Here is a 12,936-nt window from a genome sequence, read left to right as displayed (position 1 = left end):
TCTCAAGCGACAGCACTAAAGCCTGTCAGAGGAATTTGCTGTGTCTGTTTTTAGCCTCATGATATATTGTGGGAGAAGCGAGGTGGGGTTCTTCTGTTGGCTGAGACAAAAAGATCCAGCTGCTTGCAGGATGATAAAAGCAAAGCTGCAGTTTCCATTTATTTTTCAGTTTCATACAGGTGGTGTTGGGCAGCTTCAGCTCCCTGTCACTGCAACATTTGGCTTGCGTTAGCAAAGCTCATGTTGTGGGGAGCAGCAGTAGGTAACTGGAGAGCTACTGCCACTTTATTTTAGATCACTCCTAAGCAAGAAATAAGCCGCTCTTCACAATCACAGCAATTGTACGCCAGAAGCATACCAAAGAATAAAATAGGTGGCATGTTTTAGATGGTTTAGACAGGGACATGGTGCTACAGTGAGCATTTTATACTGGGGAGATGGGGATTCCCTTTTTTCTGCTTTATCCTGAACAAGCCGTGGGAGAACACAAGCTGCAGAGGGCAAGGTGCCGGCCATTTGCAAACTCCCAGGGATTTTCTGCTCTGTCTCTCACAGCATTTACCACCCCTGTAAAAATAAGTAGCTGACTTGGAGCAGAATAAATCCATGCAATGCAGCGGCACTGATGGCACCATTCTGAGTACTTGCATGAGGGAACTTGTGGGCCTCACACCGAGTATGAGATGATATAGTTGACCTTATGGGTCATGCCTATGGTTCTACGCCTTCAACGATGAGGAAGAAAAACTCCCTCCCTTCAGCACTCCCGGAGGGCTGGTGCAGGTCACACATGAATGAAGGCAGCTATTTCACACTTGGCTTGCAGAGGGCACAGCGTGCGTGGCTGGAGAGCGGGGAGAGGAGGGAACAGAGGAAGAAGGTGGAGGAGGGGAAAGGAAAACAGTACAATAGGGCCTGAATCTGTCCTTGAATCATTCACTGCACTGGCTGGATCTTAATAAAATTCACTGAAGAGGCTTAGTTTGGGTTTTTCGTTTGTTTGGGGGTTTTTTTACACCTTACCAAAGGAACCATGAAGCTTTTATTACTTTTGAGGGTTTTTTTGGAGTTCTTAAGTCATCTTTTGTCCTCTCTCTTCAGCTCATAGTTTGAGACTGCCTAGTTTATCTTCCAGTCTTAGGAAATCCCCAAAGCTGCCCTCCCAATACCTTTTAAAGTTTTGAGGTGACTCAGATATATTGGAAAGGAACAAAGTAGATCAATTTGGTGGTGACCACACAACGCATACCTGGTAGATCAAAACCAGAGTAGATTTTGAAGGGATACACCTACTTCAGCTCATGAATTCTATCTCTGATTCTGCTGTACAGATCTTTAGGTCTGTAAAAGCTATAATTTACCCCAAGATCACCTCAGATAGTGGGGAAGTGAACAGGGTAATTGCTCATGCCTCTCAGTAAGCATGATTACAAGCCTTGACAGTCACTTGCATGAAACCAGAGAGATACAAAGAAGGCTGAATGAAAACTGCCTGTTAAAGGTATTATAGCTAGAAACATTTGCAGCTCACATCTTTAAAACTTTCCAGAAAGAATCAGTGTTCAAGTCTTGCTGAGGGAACAAGTTTTGAATCAAATAATCTAAAAAGATTTTCCACAGTCACTTTTTTTTGAGAAAAAATTACATTTGGGGAGATGGAAGAACATTCTTAAAAGGTAAGCAAAGGCAGCAAATGGAAGCAGATACGTAGTTTTATTCCTTTTCTGCTTTGGGCTCAAGTGTTGGGTTTAGTATGAGTGTACTCAATCTTTGAGAAAGGTCTCCCAGGGATACAGAGCTCCTGAATGTAGCTCTTTAAACAGGTTATGATCACTGTCTTGAGAAGTGGTCACAGAATGGTTTCCCTCACACTTTGGCACAGGAAAAATAGCTTCAGGGTGGTAAAGTTATTGGCATACATTTGATATGGCTGGCACTGGGAAGGCTGATGGGTTTCTTCTTCTCAGGACCCATCTTACACTCCTTGCTGAAGCTGGTATCCCTGCTTATATCAGGCTCACCCTGACTGGGACATGTATCTGTCCCTGCAATGCCATACTTACACCTTGACGTATCAAAACCAGTGCACATTAATTGTAATTCCTGCAACTATGCCAAGCTGTAAATTGAGTTGGTTCATGAATCATTCAGCTGGGGAGGCATCTTCCAGGAGAGAGGCAAGGCAGACAGTAGTGACAGCTAAACCTCCCCAGCTATCCCAGGTTTAACTTAGCCCTCTAGGGCAGTATTCTTATTTACTCTGCCTTGCAAAGACAAATCATTACCACTGCCCTGCAGCTTTTTCAGATTTCCTCCTCCTTGGAGATACTCAGATCTGTCAGCTCACTCATATTTGTCCCTAACCAGCTCCAGATGAAATGAGAAAGGAAAACCAAACAGCTTCAGCTGCAGCTTGCTGGTAAGAAAGCCCTGTTTGGACTGCAAGGGAGGAGAGCTTGTCTCAGCACCCCAGGCGATAATTCAGAGGGACAAGGACAAGAAAGGGCAGGGCATGAGCAGCTGAGATTTCCCTGGGAAACCTGGCCAGAGTGGTAACAGCAAGCTCAGAAGCTGGGAAGGAAGGTGCTGTGTCTCACTTTCTGGGTCAAGGAGCAGTGTACAGAAAAACTAGAATGTTTCTGGAGGCAGGAGAAAATGTGGACCAAAGATGGAGTGTTGCCTCATCATTATACTGTTTGGCTGACAAGCTAGCTCCTTGTGTCTGCAAAGGAACAGTCCCAAGCTGCCTTGTAAAGATTTTATCTTTAAGAATTTTCCCTTGAGAAGTCACACCCCCTCATTTCTCTGTCTCCCAAATACAAGGCTCTCCACCTCCCCCTGTATCTGAAAGAAAGAGAGCAGCTTCTCCCCAGGCTGTGATGCACAGTGCTAGACGATTCAGGCAGGCCTCCTGTGGAACCCTCCTACTTCCAGGGTAACTCAGCCCTTCCCTATCTCCTGATCCCTGAGGGATAAAGCACAGACACCCACACAGCTACAGCTCTGGGAAATGCTTTTACTGCGGGGGATCCAAGAGCTCATCAGTGGTACCAGGATCCAGCTCTCTGGTAGCTGTCTGAAGCTCAGAAGCCCAGGGTTGTCCTTGGACTCTCCTTGGTCTCTTAAGATTCAAGCAAAATGTGAGACATAGGTAGGTACCCAAGGAGTGCCCCAAACTGAGTGCCTGACAAAGACATGTTGCTTCTGAATCAGCTCTGCAGTATTACAGGAATCCTTAAAATCAGTTATCTGAAAAGCTGAGGGAAGCCTCAGAATTTACTTAATTTGCATTGTACTAGTTTTGTAAATACCTCAGAAAGGATATAACCAGAAATGTTGTTTCTATCATTAGATAGGACTAGCTTTGTGTAGTAATGAGTAAAAAGTGAAGAAAAGGAGAAAACAATGTTCTACAGTTGTGTTATGTCCCCTGCAGTTCAACTGCACCACTCCCTGTTTAGAGCTCATGAACATTTACTGTGTGTATATTTTATGGGCTTTGGATAACTTCTCTCAAAGGATTTTTTTCAGCACATATGGGCTTCCAAATATAGTGAAACCAATTTGCTTTGAAATGTAATATATCTGCTAAAGGGCAATTTTATTTTCCTTTAGGTAATGCACATCTTTTATGCACAGTAGGATCCTAAAATACAAAGCCCACCAACTGGGGGCAGGGAGAGACAGCATACTAAAGCTAGCTAAAAACTTGATGACATTTTAAAATTTCAGAGGATCCTGACCTCCAACCTTTTATAGCAGCTATTCCCAACTATTCAAGCTCCTGCTAGCACTTAAGCAAGGATAAGCAATTATTATTTTGCTAGTTGGGTGTCTGTTAAACAACAACAAAAAAAATTGTTTATACATTTGAAGTATTATTTGTAGACAGTTCACCAAGAACACATTTGACAGTAATTAATGAAAAGTAAGTCTGCCAAGAGGTCTGATTAGTAAAACAATGAGACCTCCTATGTTACACCTTGTGCACCATGCCATTCATCCAAGCCTGTTCCACACTTCAAGCTCTGCTTTCATGAAGAGCTGAAGCTTGGTTTTTTTTTTTTCTCTTCCTGCTGTAACTCCAGAAGCTCAAGCCAAAACCTGGAGTTCAGAGACCTCTGGAGTCTCAGTGCCACATCTATCCAGCTGAGGACACCCAGAGCAAAAAACCTGTCGTCTGAGAGGGAAGTTGCCAAGAGTTTGCCAGTGAGAAACACTAGCAGTAAGATCTTGCTGGTAGGGTATGATACCTAGAACTAAGCGTGGCATGTTAAGTGTCAAGATGTAAACAACAACCCCAGACCCCGAGTGTAAGCCGTGGCAAGTCTGGTTCCGGTTCGGGTCCCCAGCATCACCTCTTGGTGCCCTTTGAGACACCAAAACATAGCCAAGGCAACCACACAGGGCTGTGTAATGAGATGTGGAGCTTAGGGAAAACCTCAGCCTCCTAGAGGGAGAAAGGACATAACACCAGAATAATATTACATTTAAGAAACTGAACCTTGCCCCTATTCAGTCCAGTTGGCAGGGCCAAGAGAGCTCACCTACAACAGATGCCAACACTTGGCCTTGTCAATAGTTCTGCTGGCTCAATTCACTGTATTTACAGTATGTTCCACTGATCACGATGGGAGCGTGGCCACCAGTTTCTTATGTAGACAGCTACATTTTGGTGTGTTAAAAGGGAGCTGAATCTCACTCTAAACATAACAACCCATCCAAATTCTTACTCACCTGTGGAGTGTATGTGTTTCTGTCCACAACGGAACAGAGCGGATGTCCTCTGCAGAAGATAGGTGTACAGCTGAATGAGGGCTAGTCTCCTTAAACAGCTGATGAAGCTGGTAAAAGTGTTCTGCTTCTCCATGGATGGCCAAGCACAGAAACATCATGGGACAGGAAGATCCTTACAGTAGATGAATGTGGTGAGCATTCCCATGGGAAAAAGGATCTGGTTCCTGATCCTGGGTTGTGGGGCTTGGGGCTTTTCTTGAGTTTGTTTGTTTGTTTGTTTAGCAGAGGAGGGAGGCTGTTAATTGAGGACTGTAAAAATGCATCATTAGTTCCTGTAACTCGAAGCAATGTCTGACTCTTTTTCACCCCAAGTGACTAAGTAAATCACAGGGTTTTACAGCTCAGTTCTGACTTGTCTGCTCTTACCCTGTGTTATTAATATCCCTAGCTTCATTATACTACAGCAGAAAAAGAAGTTTTAGAGACAACTCCTTTCTTAGCCTCACTGCAACCTGGTCTAATGAGTCTTGTGTTCACAGTTACACAGTGAGGAGCAAAAACTGAGAGAGCTCTTTGCTGCATAAGCATTCTCTTTGAAAAGACTACCAGGATTGGGAAGACATAGTGTTTTTGCTGAAGAAGGGATTCCCCAACCAAGAAACATGGCCAGTGTCCTGGTCCATAGGAGGACACAATACCCCCTGCACAACATGCAAAAAGGGTCTGTAGAGTAACATTACACCAAAATAATATCCTGCAAGGACATTGAAATATTTAAGTTAGTATATTCTGAGAACCTCTCTATAGGATCTATAAAAGCTTCCTCTCTAAACAGTGCGTCATTCCAGGCCCCAAAGACAGCCTTAATAGATGCATCAAGTGCTGGCAATATGGCACCCTCCTCCTCCACGGTGGCTTCAAGGCTGGAATTTGTGTCACCTTCAGCTGGGATAGGTCCTCCTGAATGGCTTCCAGGACATTAAAAAGCTGTTAAATTTCAGGAACAGCTCTTGTCTTCAATAGTATTTGGACCTGTTCTCATTGTGGGAGAAAAGGTATTTTATTATTATTCAATATCTGCCATAATAATTCAAACTCCATATATTAACAAGAGGTTCAGAGTAAGTTAAATATCAATGGATCAATAAAATATGATGGATAATGATTTCTAGCTAATATAGGCATTTGTAATTTTACTGCATATTTTAATAAAAAGTCCTGAAACCTATTTGTGAGGATGGTGTGTAGTCTGAATGCATGCTTTCTGCCTTACCTCCCTGCCACACTACAAAAAAAACATTATCTGCTGCTGTTTTGTGGTGGTGAGCTCCTGTGCATATGGAAGTGAGTGTTCCCTGGTTATCACAGACTGACATTCAGCACCTTTGCTGATGTGTAGATAATGTCAGCCTGGAAAGGTGGCAGGCAGCGTCTTGTCCAGCTTTCCCTGTGGTAAGGAAAGATAAGCATCTCCAGCTGTCAAAAGCCTTCTCCTTCCTTCTGTATGCAAAACTTATATCCCATTTGTGGCAGCTGAGAATGAGAGATATGCCCTTGGTTTAACACACTTTGCAGTTAATCCTCTCCAAAGTGTATTCTAAAGCCAACTGCAGTAACTCAGTATATTAAGGGATTTGGTCAGTGACCATATTTTAATGGTCATCAGATTAATGGTGCACCTCTTTATATTGTAACTCCCTTGTGATACTTATGTACGCATTGCATGTACAAGCAAAAAGGGAGAAGGGAATTTAATAAATCCTGGGGCCTAAGAGAAATGCGCCCAGGATCGAAATGTGCACAATTTCATTAATTTTTGTATCATTACCTATCTCAATTTGCAGAAATAAGCTGCTTATAATTGTAATGAAGAGACTGATGTGTGGTGCTTAATATTTTAAGCACTTTACTTTAAACAGCATGTGATGCTATAAGCTGGAACTCTTGTACTTGCCCTAGGTAGTGGACTGACACAATGTGATGACATGGGGTGTTACAAATCCAGCAAAAAACCCACAGGCATAGGTACTATAAGAGAAAGTATTTTGATACTACAAGGAAACATTTTTAATCCTGGTTTATGTGATTGCACTGAGCGTGCCTGTGTCTGTATTTGTCTCTGAAACTTGTTGAGTCAGTAGCCAATTTCAACCGACTTCGACAAGCTCCCAAAGATATCATACTCTTCCCAGCTCTATGAACACTGGGTGTCTGAGTAAAGAGAGATCTGTTTAATATCTTGACAACAGAAGAGGTGAAGAAAAAAAAAATCTAGATGCTTTCTGCTGGACACAGACTGTGGCATAGTCACTGCTTGACTTGCCCCAACACCTGGTAACATCTAACCGAGACTGCGCACAGCAGTTAAAAAGCAGCATCTGGACTTTTAACCTGCCAAGCTCAACAGCAGGAACACAGCTGGACTTACCACTCTGAGGTTCCCTGTGCTCCACTCTAGTGCATGGGCCTCTGTGGGCTACAGGAGAAACAAATACATGGACAACTGGAGAGCTGGAAGAAAATGTATCCAGTTTCCCCATCTAAGGGCTGATTACTTTTAGCTACTACAATAGCTTGATACTGGTCTCTCTAGAGTATTTGAGTGCAATTGGGCTGTGACCAACAGAACTCTGAGCAGCCCTCACTCCCATCCCAAGGGTATAAATCCCTTGGAGCAGAGGAATGGACAGATCCAAATCTCGCACATCCTGATGGAGAGCTTTAGCTGCTGAGTTATTACACAGCAGGACAAGCACCTGCCTACTTTTCTGAAAGAAAGTCTGTCCAACTCCAGAGTATGTTTTGCATCCCTCTTGGTCGTAGGCTTTTGATAGCAACTGGAAACCACAAAAGGGCAAGTTTTAATATCCACAGTCATCCCTGTTCTGTACAGACTACCTTTCGTAGCTCTGCTTTTGGCACTTCAGGTCCTGTGGATCCTTTCTGTCATACTGAACCCTTCCTGTGCACTGCACAAAGGACCTGGGAACCACACTCGGATGACATGGATTCCTCCAGTTAATGGTACCTGGTACCAGTTTGTACCAGTTAATGGTACTGCCCCATGCTAGCACAGAAGCAAAGATCCTGCAGGCGAAGAACAGCCTTCCTAGTCCTGCAGGCAGGCTCAGGCTGAGGTGTGAAGACACTGGTGGAGATGGTCAAATTCAAACCCCAGCACTCCAGAAGTGTCTCATGAGGGATTAGTGACCTCCTTCACCCTGATGGCGACACTCCACCTGATGCAGTCCGGGGTGCTGTTGGCCTTCTTTGTGGGTAGCCCACATTGCTCTCTCACATCCAAGCTGAGGTCCACCAGGAAGCCCTCATCCTTCTCTGCACAGCTGCTTTCAAGACAGCTGGCCCCTGCCATGTTCGGGTGCATGGGCTTGTTCCTCCCCAGGTGTAGGGCTTGGCACTTCCTCTTGTTGAACTCAATGAGGTTCCTGTCAGCCCATTTCTCCAGCCTGTGGAGCTCTCTCTGGATGGTAACATGACCCTCTGGTGCCTTGGCCACTACTCCCAGCTTTGTACTGGCTGCAAAGTCTTATGCTCTCCTGCAGCCAGTGCACTACTGTGGGATGAAACTGAGCTTCAGATTGAGCTAAACTAGATTGCTGCAGCAGTTCCAGCCAAGGCTGAGCCTGCCATTTGGAGTGGTGTGGGCACAAAGAGGCCAGGTCAGGAATCCAGTCTATTTGCTACTCTAAAAGTAAATTTACAGTTCCAGATAATTTACAAATGCACACTCAAGGTCTGAAATACCTCAGATGTGCAAGCATGGAGACAGTGCCCGGAGCCTTTTTTTGTGTAGCTCACCTTGGGCTGTTAATATCTGCTTTGCAACTGCTTGTCTGAAACTGTATTTCAACTGCTGCATAGCACCTAACAAGTATTTTGTTGTGAGACAGGCTAGATACAGCAGATACCACAGTTCTATCTCCAACACAAATGCTTGCCTCCCCCATCCTTATGTTTGCTCAGACCCAACTGTAAGTCATCTGTCTTACATTGCTTTTTCTACTGGTAGCCACCAACAATCAATATGAGAAAGGGAATAAAGTGGAAAAACCTCAGAAGCTGTGCACTTTAGGGGAGTGGTACTAGAAATGTGGGTGTGTTTTTAAGGCAACTACATTTGGCTAGGTTCCCAGAACCAAAAAGGCAAATGAAAATATAATTGTTTTGTTGGCATTGTGGCTGTCTGTTTTACCTTTCTACAAGCAAAAACAGGTTCTAAAATGTTGTGGGTTTTGGTTGTTTTTTTTTTTTTTCACCTGAACACATAGGATTTCAAATGTACTTCTACTGCAGGCAGAATAAACAGAAATAACGGCAGGTAAACAAAATTGCAAATGTGGCTGGGAGAAATGTAGCGAGGAAGCCAAATCTATAATCACACCTCTCTCAGCCTGGTTGCTCACAGCTCGGATGGCAGGACAGTGCTCTCTAGGTATAATGGAGATCTATAAATAGCTGCATCATTATATAACCCAGCAGCAGTCTCATTCCCTTTCTAAATATAGGCTGTGCAGCAAAGGACAGTCTGGTGATGTGTTGCTACTGATACCGATTAATAGCATGACTCACACTGCCCAGCTAATGAAAATGAAATGTGTGCCTTGGAGGTACTGCACTGGATAAGGTATGTTTATAGGAGGAAAAAAACAAAACCACCAAAAATGTATTAGATTTGGTTTTGTAACCAGTGGAGAAGAAACTGAAATTTAAGTGATTTCATAATGCAGGGCAATATTACATTTTGTTTCTCTAGTCATGATGACTTCAAAGAAATATGAGGTAGTCATTAATGAAATGTGCGATGTCTTTTGTTCTGTTCATAAAAAAATGTTAATTGCCTTTGAGTAATTACAGCAAACTCATTTGGGGGGTTGTGGTAAACTCACATTTCCTATGTTAACCTGGCTGGCATGTGTGGGATGGGAGTTCAAAGACCGGTTACATTCAGTCAGGATACACATGCAGGGCTCTCATTATTAATCAGGGTTGCACGTGCAGAAGTGAGGGACAGTTTTCTGCAATGTATAAATACTCTTTATGGAAAGAGCCTTGAGATCAATGAAGCAAATTGCATCTAGCACACATTTTGTCCTTCAAACCTTAATTATTGTAAACAGTGAGCCATGTATACACTTGTTCGGTCATACTAGCCATGTGCTCCCTCACATCCAGTCCGTGCAATCAACATTGCCATTTCACAAATGAGGATTTTACAACCACCTTTTTGTATTTGCAGTTAAGGTGCCGTCTCTGGCGAAGCTCTTTCTGATGTTTCTAGTTCATTACTTGAGGAAGGTGTATGTCACAGTCTAAGCTGTGAATTTAACTTTGACAGAAAGTGCTGCAGTAGAGTCCCCTTATAGTTCAGAATGCTGGTCTTTGCTCAAGAGTAAAAGACAGCCTTCTGCAGTGAAGTGCAGCATAATTTTGTACCACCATCTCCACCAATTTGTCCAGACTTTCATGTCATTCTTTAGAAACATTTTGGTTGTCTTCCAAGGGCCTCCTTGCACAGTAAAGCAGATCTCAACAGGAGTAAAGGTCCTGAATTGATGTAACATCTGTTACTAGAGAGAAATTGCTTGGGGAATTGAAGTGACCCTCTCCACTCTTTGCATTAGCTGGGGACACAGTGAAGGGAGCTGAGCTCAGGTCTTCTGTTTCTATTGGGCTGCTCCTGTTGCTGCAGCAAGGGTTCTTATGCTTCTCTTGCTCACTTGCTGCTCCTGGCAGAGGCAGAAGCAGTGGCTATGGGCTGATGTCTCACTGCGTGGAGGCAGGAGCAGCACCCCAAAGCCACCCTTTCCTCCCTACCAGCGCAGGTGTGGCTTGTGGGCATCCCTTTTCCCTCACACTTTCTCATTGTCTGAGACTGAAGAATAATTTCTGAAAGCATCTGGCTAATGTTTTTTACAAGGATCACTGTCTTAATTTTGTCTAGCTCAGTATAATCCAGATGCAAAACTATACCAGCCTCAGCCACAGAAGGTATCCAAGTGCCTCAGCCAGTGCATGAAGCAGGCAGAAGATACTGCATGGGTCTCCCAGGAGATGTCTGTTGGAGCAGCTGATAAAATAGAGATACTTGCATATCTGAATGCAGCTGGCAAAGGTCCTGGTGTGAAATAACGGTGCCCCTCTTAGCAGTTCAGGTATCCCTGCACCCCCTTGCCACCAGCCCCCTGGCTTCTCCACATCCATGTCCAGCAAACGGCCACAGAGCTGGGCCCTTCCCTGCACCTGCAGGGAGAGACACCATGGTCCTGGCATCGCTCAGCCTCTGGTGTGAACATTGCTGGGAGATGCTCAGTGCCTTCACGCTCTTCTCCTCTGAATTGATGGTCTCTGTGGTACTTCATGCCACCATTTTATTTTATCTTTTGAGTCAGGAGGTGGATGGACAGATTCCTTGGTACCCAGTGAGAGGCAAGATATAAAGTCTGACTGATGCACTGGTTCAGGATGCCTATGCACCCTGACATGGACATACTCCAGCCTGGAGCCTTCTCGATGTTATTGGACAAGTGAGGTGGTGCTCACTCACTGCTGAAGCAGATGCTGCTGTTGCATGAGGCTGAGGTTTCATAGCTCTGAGGCTACAGAAGCATCGAACAATGTGATCTGAAGCTTGACCCTCAGCTTCCTTCTCTGATACATTTTATCCAGTGCCTCTTCAGAGTCCAGTCCTATGGTTCAACAGGAAATCAGCCATTTCCTTACAGCACCACATGATATTTTGATGAGGAAAATCTTATTGGGTTAGCAAGCGCCAGAGAAGGGGGAGGGTTATGATCTTTTTTGTATAATTTCTCTGACTTTTCCCAGTCTCTTATTTCAAGCAGATAGGTGTTCAATTTGCACCTCCAGCACCCACAGTGTCAGTAATTCCTAATTTAAACATTTTAGCAAGTTACCCACCAAAACAACATATTTTCTTCTTTTCCCTCAGGGTGTATAGCTCTGCTCCAGCTGCTTCCCTTTGACAGATTTACAGTAATAAAAACAAAGTAAAAAAAACCCTTACTTTTTTTTTCAAACACAAATCTTTTGTGACAGAGTAGACATAGAGGGATAACCTACCCAGCTAGAGGAGTCAGGTATTTATCTGCAGGAGCACACAGCAATATTCAGTGGAGACATGGTACCACAGCTTGATCTTCGTCATGTGAATAACCTTAAAACCTTTAAAACCCAGGGAAATGCTGAAGAGATGCTTGAAGGGAACTTGCACAGAAGTGACAAACCTTATCCATCAGGAAGGCTTCTGCACCAAAAGCCTTACCTCTACTGCACACCCCTTGCAGTCCTCACCACTTTCAAGTGCCTGTGCTCAGCTAACTTTGCAATAGAGTACCAGGAGCCAGACCGTGGCTGCTCCATGCACTGCAGGATGACTTAAATCACCAAAATACAACTCCTGGAGGCTTCCAAGCCCAAAAGCTATTACGAAGTAAAAAGCTACTGTATGGAGAGGAAGATTCAGACCCAAAAAGGAAAGTTAGGCACTGAGAGTAGCACTCTGATGAGAAGTCATGTACATAAGATTTGTGGAGAAGCAACAACTTACACTGGTGACAGTTCCATATGGGACAGCAGGAGGACACTGTACCTAGATATTTCTGTCAGGTTTGAATGGGCCTGCAGACATGCTAACCCTGATGGACATCCAGGTACAAGATAGCTTTCCTCAGGCTCCACTGTGAGTATTGATCTGTAAGGCGTTTTTAGAGCCATCATAAAACGTATGGACACTTCTGGTGTAATGGTACAGTGGCACACTGCTGCTTCTTCAGGAGAGTGAGGATCCTATGGGAAGGCCCTGGGACAGACCTTTCCAACTGCACAAAGCACATCAAACCTGGTGCAACAAGGAGATCCAACTAATTGGTTTTGAAGGCATATGCAAAAGCGAGCCTAATGCAACACAGTAATTGTCACTGTGCAAACACCAGGAGAACAGGAGTGCTATTCTCTGATCTGCTCTCTGCCACAAAGTGCTCATGGGTTCTCCACCACTGAACTTGTGATAAGGACACTCCGCTGCTCCATGCAGGCTGTCTCACAGGCGGAATTTAAAACTTTCCCAGCTCTGGCATTTCCACAGTGTCTAACTCCTGGCAGCTGGGCACTGAGCCTGCTGTGGCTGTGGGTAGCAGCCTGCCAAGGGTGTTCACTTGA

This window comes from Nesoenas mayeri (genome assembly GCF_963082525.1).
Source record: "Nesoenas mayeri genome assembly, chromosome: 1".
NCBI classification, from domain to species: domain Eukaryota; kingdom Metazoa; phylum Chordata; class Aves; order Columbiformes; family Columbidae; genus Nesoenas; species Nesoenas mayeri.
Note: the sequence above shows the minus strand (reverse complement) of the source record.